Raw genomic sequence first — 13,950 nt, 5'->3', positions numbered from 1 at the left:
TGGTTCTCTTTTGTTTTCGTTAAGGGTCACCAAACGACCTATAGGAACTCCCCCTTCACTCGATGTGATTGAGATGCTTAATATCAAAGATGTTTACAGTCACGCCACACACTTACTGTCCCTGTGTGACCTGTCACTATAAAAGGCGGTGTGGGTGATATACTGTCTTTAGACAAGTGGGATGCACTGTTGAGCGCTGGAAGAGAGTGAGGTAGAACGTTGGATGGAAAAAAGATGGCGGAAGCGGATGAAGTCTGCCAGTTTGCCTTTATACATAGCTTGGGCTTTGTCGAGTAAGGCTTAAACTATGTATTTAGATTGTAGTTAGGTACTATAGGTAGGCATCGTGGGCTGTATATTATTAAGTAGTATAGGTAGGCATCGTGGGCTGTTGCGGGTAGCTGTTGTGTAGTTATTGTAGGTTACTTTTGTATTCGGCGGTGCCGGATGTAGCACGAAGCTAGCTCGCTAACTCACCTCCTGGATTAGCTGGCGAGTTGCTATTAGCAACGGTAGCAACTAAAAACAATATCCTTTTAGCCAGCTACATTCGCTCACAGCGACGCCGTTTTTCAAACAAAGTCAACACAGTAGCCATTGCTAGCTAGCCAACACTACCAGCAGGCTGTGGTAGCTAAATACAATATCTTTGTGCTAGCTACCCAACGTTTAATCATTGCTGCGTTATGAAAGGTAAGCTTGGCTTTTATATGGTGTTGAGTTAAGCTTAAACCATGTATTTAGATTGTAGGTAGGTATTGTAGTTTGGTATTATAGGTAGCTTACTCCGGTAGTTATTGTAGGTTATTATTGTAGGTAATTATTGTAGGTAAGGATTTTTATTCGGCGGAGCCCAGGCGAAGCACGAGGCTAGCTTACCCACTACCTGGACCAACAAAGCTAGCTAGCTAGAGGGTAGCTACCGGTAACTTTTAGCAACTGTGGTTAGCTGTTTCCAATGTTATTTCATGCTTGAGAGTACCTGTGATTGAGCCAGCTAGCTGCTACCATTCAGCTGTTTTTCTAACCTCATCCGAGGCATTAACGTTAGGTGGTTGGTAGCTGCTGTACTTAATTACAGCTACTGATAACAGTCTGCTGTAGCTTACAACAATTCTAATTTCTAAAGTGGAAGTTGGGAGAGTTTTATTCGGGTGGTTCAGTGAAACAATTATAGTTTCTGAGGTGGAAGTTGGGAGAGTTATATATTTATTTATTTTTTTTTGGTGAGGGAGGCCTGCTCTCTCCTTTCCCTGATGTTCAGTTCATTTCATCCCGATCTCCTCTGCATTATTGTAGCCATCTGTTGCAGCCTGTCAACTATGCCTCTGCCTATCCCTGTTCTCTCCTCTCCGCACAGGCTACACAAACGCCCCACACCGCGTGGCTGCTGCCTCTCTAACCTGGTGGTCCCTGCACGCACCCCACACCTGGAGTTCCAGGTCTCAGGCAGCCTCTGGAACTGCCGTTCTGCTGCCAACAAAGCTGACTTCATCCCAGCCTATGCTAATCTCCAGTCCCTCGACTTCCTGGCGCTGACGGAAACATGGATTACCACTGAAAACACTGCTACTCCTACTGCTCTCTCCTCATCTGACCATGTGTTCTCGCATACCCCGAGAGCATCTGGTCAGAGGGGTGGTGGCACAGGAATCCTCATCTCTCCCAAGTGGACATTCTCAATTTTTCCCCTAACCCATCTGTCTATCTCCTCATTTGAATTCCATGCTGTCACAGTCACTAGCCCATTTAAGCTTAATATCCTTGTCATCTATCGCCCTCCAGGTTCCCTTGGAGAGTTCATCAATGAGCTTGACGCCTTGATAAGTTCCTTTCCTGAGGATGGCTCACCCCTCACAGTTTTGGGGGATTTCAACCTCTCTATGTCCACATTTGACTCATTTCTCTCTGCCTCCTTCTTTCCACTTCTCTCCTCTTTTGACCTCACCCTCTCACCGTCCCCCTACTCACAAGGCAGGCAATACGCTTGACCTCATCTTTACTAGATGCTGCTCTTCTACTAATCTCACTGCAACTCCCCTCCATGTCTCCGACCACTACTTTGTTTCCTTTTCTCTCTCGCTCTCCTCCCACACTACTCACTCTGCCCCTACACAGATGGTAATGCGCCGCCGCAACCTTCGCTCTCTCTCTCCCACTACTCTCTCCTCTTCCATCCTATCATCTCTTCCCTCTGCTCAATCCTTCTCCCTCCAATCTCCTGATTCTGCCTCCTCAACCCTCCTCTCCTCCCTTTCTGCATCCTTTGACTCTCTGTGTCCCCTATCCTCCCGGCCGGCTCGGTCCTCCCCTCCAGCTCCGTGGCTTGATGACTCATTGCGAGCTCACAGAACAGAGCTCCGGGCAGCGGAGCGGAAATGGAAGAAAACTAAACTCCCTGCCGACCTGGCATCTTTTCACTCCCTCCTCTCCACATTTTCTTCATCTGTTTCTGCTGCTAAGGCCACTTTCTACCACTCTAAATTCCAAGCATCTGCCTCTAACCCTAGGAAGCTCTTTGCCACATTTTCCTCCCTCCTGAATCCTCCACCCCCCCGCCCCCCTCTCTCTCTGTGGATGACTTCGTCAACCACTTTGAAAAGAAGGTTGACGACATTCGATCCTCGTTTGTTAAGTCTAATGACACTGCTGGTCCTACTCACACTGCCCTACCCTATGCTTTGACTTCTTTCTCCCCTCTCTCTCCAGATAAAATCCTGCGACTTGTGACTGCAGGCCGCCCAACAACCTGCCCGCTTGACCCCATCCCCTCCTCTCTTCTCCAGACCATCTCCGGTGACCTTCTCCCCTACCTCACCTCGCTGATCAACTCATCCTTGACCGCTGGCCATGTCCCTTCCGTCTTCAAGAGAGCGAGAGTTGCTCCCCTTCTCAAGAAACCAACACTCGATCCCACTGATGTCAACAACTACAGACCAGTATCCCTTCTTTCTTTTCTTTCCAAAACTATTGAGCGTGCCGTCTTTAGCCAACTCTCTTGCTATCTCTCTCAGAATGACCTTCTTGATCCAAACCAGTCAGGTTTCAGGACTGGTCATTCAACTGAGACTGCTCTTCTCTGTGTCACGGAGGCTCTCCGCACTGCTAAAGCTAACTCTCTCTCCTCTGCTCTTGTCCTTCTAGACCTGTCTGCTGCCTTTGATACTGTGAACCATCAGATCCTCCTCTCCACCCTCTCCGAGCTGGGCATCTCCGGCGCGGCTCACTCCTGGATTGCGTCCTACCTGACCGGTCGCTCCTACCAAGTGGCGTGGCGAGAAGCTGTCTCCGTACCACGTGCTCTCACCACTGGTGTCCCCCAGGGCTCAGTCCTAGGCCCTCTCCTTTTCTCCCTATACACCAAGTCACTTGGCTCTGTCATATCCTCACATGGCCTCTCCTATCATTGCTACGCTGACGATACACAACTAATCTTCTCCTTTCCCCCTTCTGATAACCAGGTGGCGAATCGCATCTCTGCATGTCTGGCAGACATATCAGTATGGATGACGGATCACCACCTCAAGCTGAACCCTGGCAAGACGGAGCTGCTCTTCCTCCCGGGGAAGGACTGCCCGTTCCATGACCTCGCCATCACGGTTGACAACTCCGCTGTGTCCTCCTCCCAGAGTGCGAAGAGCCTAGGCGTGACCCTGGACAACACCCTGTCGTTCTCCGCCAACATCAAGGCGGTGACCCGCTCCTGCAGGTTCATGCTCTACAACATTCGGAGAGTACGACCCTGCCTTACACAGGAAGCGGCACAGGTCCTAATCCAGGCACTTGTCATCTCCCGTCTGGACTACTGCAACTTCGCTGTTGGCTGGCCTCCCTGCCTGTGCCATTAAACCCCTACAACTCATCCAGAATGCCGCAGCCCGTCTGGTGTTCAACCTTCCCAAGTTCTCTCACGTCACCCCCTCCTCCGCACACTCCACTGGCTTCCAGTTGAAGCTCGCATCCGCTACAAGACCATGGTGCTTGCCTATGGAGCAGTGAGGGGAACGGCACCTCTGTACCTTCGGGCTCTGATCAGTCCCTACACCCAAACGAGGGCATTGCGTTCATCCACCTCTGGCCTGCTGGCTCCCTTCCTCTGCGGAAGCATAGTTCCCGCTCAGCCCAGTCAAAACTGTTCGCTGCTCTGGCACCCCAATGGTGGAACAAGCTCCCTCACGACGCCAGGACAGCGGAGTCACTCACCACCTTCCGGAGGCATTTGAAACCCCACCTCTTTAAGGAATACCTGGGATAGGATAAAGTAATCCTTCTACCCCCCAAAATTGTAAAGTGGTTATCCCACTGGCTATAGGGTGAACGCACCAATTGGTGAGTCGCTCTGGATAAGAGCGTCTGCTAAATGACGTAAATGTGCCCTTGAGCAAGGCACTTAACCCTAATTGCTCCTGTAAGTCGCTCTGGATAAGAGCGTCTGCTAAATGACTAAAATGTAAATGTAAATGTAATGATGAAGTGGATTCTGAATCTATTTGTAAGTGGATTCTGAATCTATTTGTAAGTCGCTCTGGATAAGAGCGTCTGCTAAATGACGTAAATGTAAATGTAAATGTAGAATCAAGGAGAATTAGAATATTGTCCAAAAGAAAGGAAAACGGAGCAAAGTAGAGTACAGTGATGAGAAAGTCACTTCGTATCTTGTAGGAGTATGGTTTATAAATGAGGAGCAGCTGATCGAATTACCAATCTTGAGGAATCCATTTGAGATATCCAAACTGGTGGAGAGAGTGCTGGGTAGAGGGAAGGCTGTGAGGTTCACGAGAGGTCTAGATTTTTTGTTCTTCTGAGGATCAGAAGAACCGTGTGTTGCGTCTCAAACGATTTTATACGTTTGAAGTGTTGTGTGTGTCTCTTAGGAACAGGGCACCCCTCAAGGGGGTTATATCTGGAGTCTCGTGGGAAGTAGACGTTGAAGAGATGAAAAATATTCCTGGAGTGATTGATGCATGTCGGATGAATCGTGTGGTGAATGAAGAAAAAGTGAAGAGTCTATCTGTTCTTTTGTTTTTTGATATGGAGTCTCTCCCTACTCAAGTGCAGTTAGGGTATATTAACTACAGAGTCAGAGCTTTTGGTCATGTTTCAAGTGTTTGCAGAAGGGAGAAGCCGAGATGTCCAAGTTGTGGAAAAGATCATATTATGTGTTATAAAAGTGATGAAAATGTGACATGTCGCAATTGTGGTGGGAACCATGAAGCCACGTCTTTCGAATGCCACACAAGGGTGAAAGAGAATGAGGTGGCCAAAGTCAGGGCTATCCAGGGCATATCATATGCAGCAGCTACTATCAGAGGTTTATCCGGGGCTTTGGCAAGGTCGCAGCTCCCATTACCTCCCTGTTGAAGGGTGGGCCGTCCCGGCTCCGCTGGTCTGCTGAGGCTGACCTGGCCTTCAGGAGACTGCGGAGTCTGTTCACCTCAGCCACGGTACTGGCCCACCCCGATCCATCACTACCGTTCGTAGTGGAGGTGGATGCGTCCGAGGTAGTGATAGGCGCTGTCCTATCCCAACGCTCGGGCACGCCACCCAAGCTCCGCCCCTGTGCCTTCTTCTCTAAGAAGCTCAGCCCAGCGGAGCAGAACTACGACGTTGGTGATCGGGAGCTGTTGGCTGTTGTCCGAGCTTTGACTGTGTGGAGGCATTGGCTCGAAGTGGCGAAACACCCTTTCCTGGTCTGGACGGACCACCGTAACCTGGAGTACATCCGGGCAGCGAGGAGGCTGAATCCTCGCCAGGCCAGGTGGGCCCTATTCTTCACCCGGTTTGATTTTTCACTGTCATACATTCCGGGTACGAAGAACGTGAAGGCAGACGCACTGTCCCGGCTGTATGACACAGAGGAGAGGCCCAGAGACAACACCCCCATACTGCCGGCCTCCTGCATTGTGGCGCCGGTAGTATGGGCGATGGACGCGGATATAGAGCAGGCATTACGCACAGATCCATCTCCACCTCAGTGTCCAGCTGGGCTGCGGTACGTGCCTGCTCTTATCCGTGATCGGCTGATCTTCTGGGCACACACGTCACCCTCCTCTCGTCACCCAGGTATCAGTCGTACAGTGCACTGCCTGATCGGAAAGTACTGGTGGCCTACCTTGGCTAAGGACGTGAGGGTGTACGTCTCCTCCTGCTCGGTGTGCCCCCAGAGTAAGGCACCTAGGCACCTCCCAGCGGGTAAGTTACAACCTTTACCAGTTCCACAATGACCATGGTCTCACCTTAGTGTTGATTTCTTGACTGATCTTCCCCTCTCCCAAGGTAACACCACCATCCTGGTCGTTGTGGACCACTTCTCCAAGTCCTGCCGCCTCCTTCCTCTGCCCGGTCTCCCCACGGCCCTGCAGACTGCGGAGGCCCTGTTTACTCACGTCTTCCAGCACTACGGGGTGCCAGAGGATATAGTGTCCGACCGAGGTCTCCAGTTCACGTCCAAGGTTTGGAAGGCGTTCATGGAACGTCTGGGGGTCTCGGTCAGCCTGACCTCTGGGGTCCACCCTGAGTCAAATGGGCAGGTGGAATGGGTAAATCAGGATGTGGGTAGGTTCCTGCGGTCCTACTGCCATGACTGGCCGGGGGAGTGGTCGGTGTTCTTGCCATGGGCAGAATATGCCCAGAACTCTCTCTGCCACTCCTCTACTAACCTAACGCCATTCCAATGTGTTTTAGGTTACCAACCGGTTCTGGCACCATGGCACCAGAGCCAGACCGAGGCGGATGACTGGTTTCGGCGTGTGGAGGAAACGTGGGACGCTGCCCACGTTCACCTCCAGCGCGCCGTGCGTTGTCAGAAGGACAACGCTGACCGTCACCGCAGTGAGGCCCCGGACTTCGTACCGGGGGATCGGGTCTGGCTCTCGACCCGGAATCTGCCCCTCCGCCTGCCCTGCCGGAAGCTGAGCCCGCGGATTGTGGGGCCGTTCAAAGTCCTGAGGAGAATCAACGAGGTCACGTATAGGTTATTACTTCCCCCTGATTACCGTATTAACCCCTCATTTCATGTGTCTCTCCTCAGGCCGGTGGTGGTTGGTCCGCTCCAGGAGTCTGAGGTGCGGGAGGTTCCTCCACCTCCTCTGGACATCGAGGGGGCCCCGGCGTACTCTGTCCATTCCATCCTGGATTTGAGGTGTCGGGTGGGGGGCCTTCAGTACCTCGTGAATGGGAAAGGTACGGTCCGGAGGAATGGTGCTGGGTCCCGGTGAGGGATATCCTCAATCCCTCCCTGTTGCGGGATTTCCACCGTCACCATCCGGCTCGCCCTGCTCCGCGTCCTCCTGGCCGTCCCCGAGGCCGGGGTCGGCGCGCTGCTGGAGCTGCGTGTCAAGGGGGGGTACTGTCACGACTTCCGCCGAGGCTGACTCCCCTCCTTGTTCGGGCAGGCTTCGGTGCTCGTCGTCACCGGCTTACTAACCACTGCCGCTCCTATATTCATCATTCCATTTGTCTTGTCTTGTCTTTACACACACCTGGTTCTTATCCCCTCGTTGGTCCGTGTATAAGTGTTCCCTCTGCCCCTTGTCCTTGTGCGTGATTGTTTAAGTGTGAGAGTAGTGTAGCTCGGTGGAGCTACTCATACCATTTTGTTGCCAGGGTAGATATTTCCCCTGTGCCTATGTATTGTTGGATCTACCGTTACAGTGTATTGCCAGGGATGATAGTTTCCCCTGTGTCTGTTTCGTTTGTCGCTATTCCAGCGCATTTGTGTGTAAAGACGGAATAAACTCTGTATTCGGTGATTACCCTCCTGCGCCTGACTCCTTCCATCACACTCATCACACTACCTCATGAAGCCGGTTGAGAGAATGCCAAGAGTGTGCAAAACTGTCATCAAGGTAAAGGGTGGCTATTTGAATAATCTCAAATATATAATGTCTTTTGATTTGTTTAAATGTTTGGTTACTACATGATTCCATATGTGTTATTTCATAGTTTTGATGTCTTCACTATTATTCTACAATGTAGAAAATAGTAAAAATTAAGAAAAACCCTTGAATGAGTAGGTGTGTCCAAACTTTTGACTGGTAGTGTATATTCCTACCAACAGTAGTGCAACAACACTAAATCAATGACGATATAATTTTTGCTAGGTTTTTTTTGTGCATTTGTGAACATTTGCTAACATGTGCATTCAAAAGACCGGTGCATACATAAACACGTACCTCTCCTCATCACACTTTGAGCAAACTGAGGAGTAAAGCATGATGACATCACAAATAAATACAATAAAATAGTCAACTCTTGAAAATAGTGTAATACATCTCAAAATAACCTTAAAATAATAAATGAAAATAAATATGAGGGATTTTCGGTGAAATCCTTAAAGTATATTTTACACTTGTTACACCAACAGTGTGAAAAACAACTCCCAGCCTCAGATGAGCACACACTTTGCATTCTTTGCTTGGGAGCTGAACATGCTCAAGCGGCTACACAGGGTAGCAGCTCTTCCACTCACTGTCAGAAATTCCAACCAAGAGAAATCGACTTCCCCGCTTTGGGGGCTTAGCCTCTGGATTCTCATCAGATGAGTCTGCCACACAGATCAATGATCATTCCAAACGCTCCAGGTCAAATGACGGGTCTCACTCCACTCGTGATCCACCGTCCAATAAACACCATCGCTCATCCTCGTCTGGGTACAAATCTCGACACACTGAGATGCGCAAGGAGATTAAGTCACTGGACAGTCGTATGGCAACCATTGAGTCTGCCCTCAAGCACATCCTGGCCAGGCTTCCCCCGCCGGTACCAAACCAAACCCTTACCTTTGAATGGAGCATGGTTGTTGAATCGGATGACACTGACGTACTGTCCACAAGAGCCTCCCACTCTTATGACAACAGACTATGAACACTCTGATGATGATGATGCTATGTACCACAGCTCAAGCATTATCCAGTTCCAGCCTGCCGGCCTGGCAGTGATGGTCGACCAGAAAATATTGTTGTCTGAAATCTTTGAGAGGGCAAGCAGGAACCTCAATGTGGAACATGCACCTAATGCCATGGTGTCCACATCCAAAGTCACCTTACAGGGAGGAGGTCAGTGACCTGGCAGTGTGGTGCCAGAACAACAACCTCCCCCTCAACATCAGTAAGACCAAGGAGCTGATCGTGGACTATAGGAAACGGGGGGGGCGAGGAAGCCCCCATCCACATCGACGGGGCCGCAGTGGAGCAGGTCGAGAGCTTCAAGTTCCTCGGTGTCCAAATCACTAAAGACTTAAAATGGTCCAAACACACATGCACAGTTGTGAAGAATGGCGCGACAGCGCCTCTTCCCCCTCAAGAGTTTGAAAAAGTTAGGCATGGGCCCTCAAATCCTAAAAAAGTTATACAGCTGTACCATTGAGAGCATTTTGACTGGCTGCATCACTGCCTGGTATGGCAATAGCACCGCCCTCGATCGCATGACGCTACAGAGGGTGATGCGGACAGCCCAGTACATCACTGAGCCGAGCTTCCTGCCATCCAGGACATCTATATCAGGCGGTGTGGTAGGAAGGCCCAGAAAATCGTTAAAGACTCCAACCACCCAAGCCATAGACTATTCTCTCTGCTTCACTACAGCAAGCGGTACCGGTGCATCAAGTCTGGCACCAACTGGCTCTTGAACAGCTTCTATCCCCAAGCAATAAGACTGATAAATAGATAACAAAATAGCTACACGGACTATCTGAGTTAACCTTGTATCCTCATTGACCTTTTTTATTTTTATTTTTGTCTCTATGCACACTCACAGGGCCCTACACACTCACACACTCACTCCATCATCTTCTCACTCACACATAACATGCACATACATTTATACTGACTCTACGCACACGCACACCCACTCACATTCAAGCTGCTGCTACTCTGTTTATTTTATATCCTGATGCCTAGCCACCTTACCCATCCCTGTACATATCTACCTCCATCACTCCAGTATCCCTGCATATTGTAAATATGGTATTGGAACTAACCCTGTATATAGTATGTTTACTTACTTATTATGTTTTTCATATTTCTTATTTCTTGTGTTTTTTTTCCTAGTATTACATTGTTATTGATTATTGCATTGTTTGGGTTTGAGTTTGCAAGAAAGGCATTTCACTGTACTTGTATTTGAAACTTGAAACCCCTGCCATGCCAAGTATATGCACGTGCTTAGCTACAGTTCATGGTGCAGATGAGAATGGTTTTGGCTATTTCCCCTGTATGGACAAATCATTTGCTTCGCTTGTTCTGCCTGCTCCTCTGCCTGCTTCTCTCTGTCACAGTTCAGACCAAGAGCTGCCTAACAAATGATGCAGGGCATCTGATCGCTTCCTACCGTGGACAGCTGCTAGGCTTAGCAATTCAGCAGCGATACTGGTCTTCTATCAGAAGGAGCTGCAGGAACACCTCTCCGCAAACTATGATGCCATGTATGGTTAGCGCAGTCCAAGCTCCCTGACAAAGACAAGGTTCCACTCCTAGGTGTACCAATATCACCTGGCCAGACATTTGGCCCACCTCCTCCAAGTGTATAAGGAGGACAGAAAAGAACAGATGGAGCTTCAGTGCCTCAATCCAAAGCCTAGAATGCATCAACCAGCAAACCATTACTCCCGTCCCAGGGCCCAACTGGGATGCCAAGAAACCAGGCTCAGACTCACGCTGCACCTGCTCAGGAGAGGAGGAACAGACACCCTCAGCCCTACCGAAGAGGTGGAGCACAGAATCGCGCAAGAAGCAGAGGCGCACCATATGCAGGCCGCATAAGATTGGCTAATATGTGCAGGGTCACAAAGCCTTGGCACACACATCCATGGTCTCACATCACTTCTCCTAGTTGGGACTAACAATGAACTTGGAAAATAGTTCTCTGGTTCCCACTCAGTGTGTGCACTTCCTGGGCTTGACACTGGACACTCAAATCATGCGAGCAACCCTCTCTCCAGAAAGAGTGGTATCTTAGAAAAATTGTCTTTCAACGTTCATACTGAGAAAACAGGTGACAGCGCTGGAGAGTCAGAGGCTTCTAGGCCTCCTAGCTGCTGCAGTCCATGTTGTACAATTTGGGCTTGCTCCACATGTGGCCAATACAGCGCTGGTACAACAGACATAATCTATGTCCCAGAAGGGACAAACACAAAGAGCTAACAATTTCAATGAGTTGCTGGAGAGCAATACAAATGTGGCACCTAGCACTTCAACCTCCCAGTGGAGTTCTCCTAGGCGCATTTCACAACCGGGTGACTTTGACCACAGACGCCTCCCCACAGGGATAGGGAGCAGTCTTGAACCAGTCAGGGTTCCATGGTGTATGGTCATCTCCATGGACAACGGCTCACATCAACGTACTGGAGCTCAAGGCAGTTCACCTTGCACTCCGGCACTTCCTCCCAGTACTGAGAGGACAACATGTACTGATGTGGACAAATAACACAACCTTGGTTGCACACATCAACTGCCAGGGTGGACTGAGGTCAATGGCACTGCACCAGGTAGCAAGGGAGCTACTGCTTTAAGCAAATTGACACCTTATATCCCTCAGAGCAATAGACCTGCCGGGGCTGGAGAATCAGGCAGCAGACCTTCTCTCCAGAGGAGGCCCTCTTCCTTCAGACTGGAGGATAAATCCCACAGTAGTGGAGATGATCTGGGCGTGATTCGGAAGGTCCATCGCCGATCAATTTGCATCACAAGACTCAACCCATTGTCCTATGTGGTTCTCCATAAAGGTCCAGCAGGCCCACTTGGGGTCGATGGCCTATCACACAGCCAAGGGGGCTGCTGTATGCATTTCCACCAATTCCCTTGCTCCCTCAGGTCTTCAAGGTAGGTCAGTCTCGAGAGCGTGTCAGTTCTACTTGTTGCTCCACATTGGCCACAGCATCACTGGTTTTCAGACCTTGTACAGCTGACAACCTCCCTACCATGGGAACTCCCTCTTCGAGTGGACCTCCTGTCACAAGCGAACGGCAAGCTTTGGCACCCCAAACCCAGCATACTGAAGTTGTGGGTGTGGCCCCTGAATGTGACCGCCTTATAGCTGCAGGGTTGCCCTCTTTGGTAATTGGCACAATTCAGGCAGCCAGGGCATCCTCTGCGCAAACCCTGTATTCCTACAAGTGGAATGTGTTCAGGAAGTGATGTGTCGCCCATGCAGAATCGTCATCTTCCTGCCCAATTTCTGTCATTTTGACTTTGCTCCAGGAGCTTATGGCTGCAGGGAAATCCCCATCTACACTACCGGTCAAAAGTTTTAGAACACCTACTCATTCAAAGGTTTTTCTTTATTTTTTACTATTTTCTACATTGTAGAATAATAGTGAAGACATCAAAACTATGAAATAACACATATGGAATCATGTAGTAACCAAAAAAGTGTTAAACAAATTCTTCAAATAGCCACCCTTTGCCTTGATGACAGCTTTGCACACTCTTGGCATTCTCTCAACCAGCTTCACCTGGAATGCTTTTCCAACAGTCTTGAAGGAGTTCCCACATAGGCTGAGCACTTGTTGGCTGCTTTTCCTTCCCAAACCATCTCAATTTGGTTGAGGTCGGGGGATTGTGGAGGCCAGGTCATCTGATGCAGCACTCCATCACTCTCCTTCTTGGTAAAATAGTCCTTACACAGCCTGGAGGTGTGTTGGGTCATTGTCCTGTTGAAAAACAAATGATAGTCCCACTAAGCCCAAACCAGATGGGATGGCGCATCACTACATGATTCCATATGTTTTATTTCATAGTTTTGATGTCTTCACTATTATTCTACAATGTAGAAAATAGTAAAAATAATGAAAAACCCTTGAATTTTGGACCGGTAGTGTATATTGAAAATGTATATGGCAGGCTACGGCCCCCCAAGGCTCCTACAGTACCCTCACGGGAGTTAGATGTTGTCCTATGATCACTTATGAGCCCACCATTTGAGCCCCTGTCTTCACTTGAGCTATGTGAGCTCTCAGTCAAGACTGCTTTTCTATTGGCTATTGTTTCAGCAAAGTGTGTTGGAGAATTATACTGAACAAAAATATAAACGCAACATGCAACAATGTCAACAATTTTACTGAGTTACAGTTCATATAAATAAATAAATTAGGCCCTAATCTATGGATTTCACATGACTGGGCAGGGGCTGGGAGGGCTAAGGCCCACCCACTTGGAAGCCAGGCCCACCCACTGGAGAGCCAGGCCCAGACAATCAGAATGAGTTGTTCCTCACAAAAGTGCCCTATAACAGATATAAATACTCCTCAGTTTCATCATCTGTCTGGGTGGATGGTGTCAGACGATCCCGCAGGTGAAGAAGCTCTAAAACGACGTTGGAGGCGGGTTATGGTAGAAAAATGAACATTAAATTCTCTGGCAACAGCTCTGGTGGACATTCCTGCAGTCAGCATGCTAATTGCACGCTCCCTCAAAACTTGAGACATCTGTGGCATTGTGTTGTTTGACAAAATATCACATTTTAGAGTGTCCTTTTATTGTCCCCAGCACAAGGTGCACCTGTGTAATTATCATGCTGTTTAATCAGCTTCTTGATATGCCACACCTGTCAGGTGGATGGATTATCTTGGCTAAGGAGAAATGCTCACTAATAGGGATGTAAACAAATTTGTGCACAATATTTGAGAGAAATAAGCTTTTTGTGCGTATGATACTTTTTGGGGATCTTTTATTTCAGCTCATGAAACATGGGACCAACATTTTTATGTTGAGTTTATATTTTTGTTCAGTACACATGCGCTTTCTACCCATCCTTCATGCCTCATTTTAGCAGAAGGTGAATGTAAGGCAGTGCTTCGGCCAAATCCAGCATTCTTACCAAAGGTGCCTTCATCATCACATGCTAACCAGCCCTTAATCATAGCGACATTTCTCCCGCCTTCTCACTCCTCACAAGAGAGTCGTGAGTTGCATACACTTTGCCCGATTAGGGCATTGAGTGCATATCTTGCTG

The sequence above is a fragment of the Coregonus clupeaformis genome, chromosome 9 (assembly GCF_020615455.1).
Source record: "Coregonus clupeaformis isolate EN_2021a chromosome 9, ASM2061545v1, whole genome shotgun sequence".
In the NCBI taxonomy this organism is placed as follows: domain Eukaryota; kingdom Metazoa; phylum Chordata; class Actinopteri; order Salmoniformes; family Salmonidae; genus Coregonus; species Coregonus clupeaformis.
The sequence above is the reverse complement of the archived record's forward strand: the minus strand, read 5'-3'. Positions refer to the sequence as shown.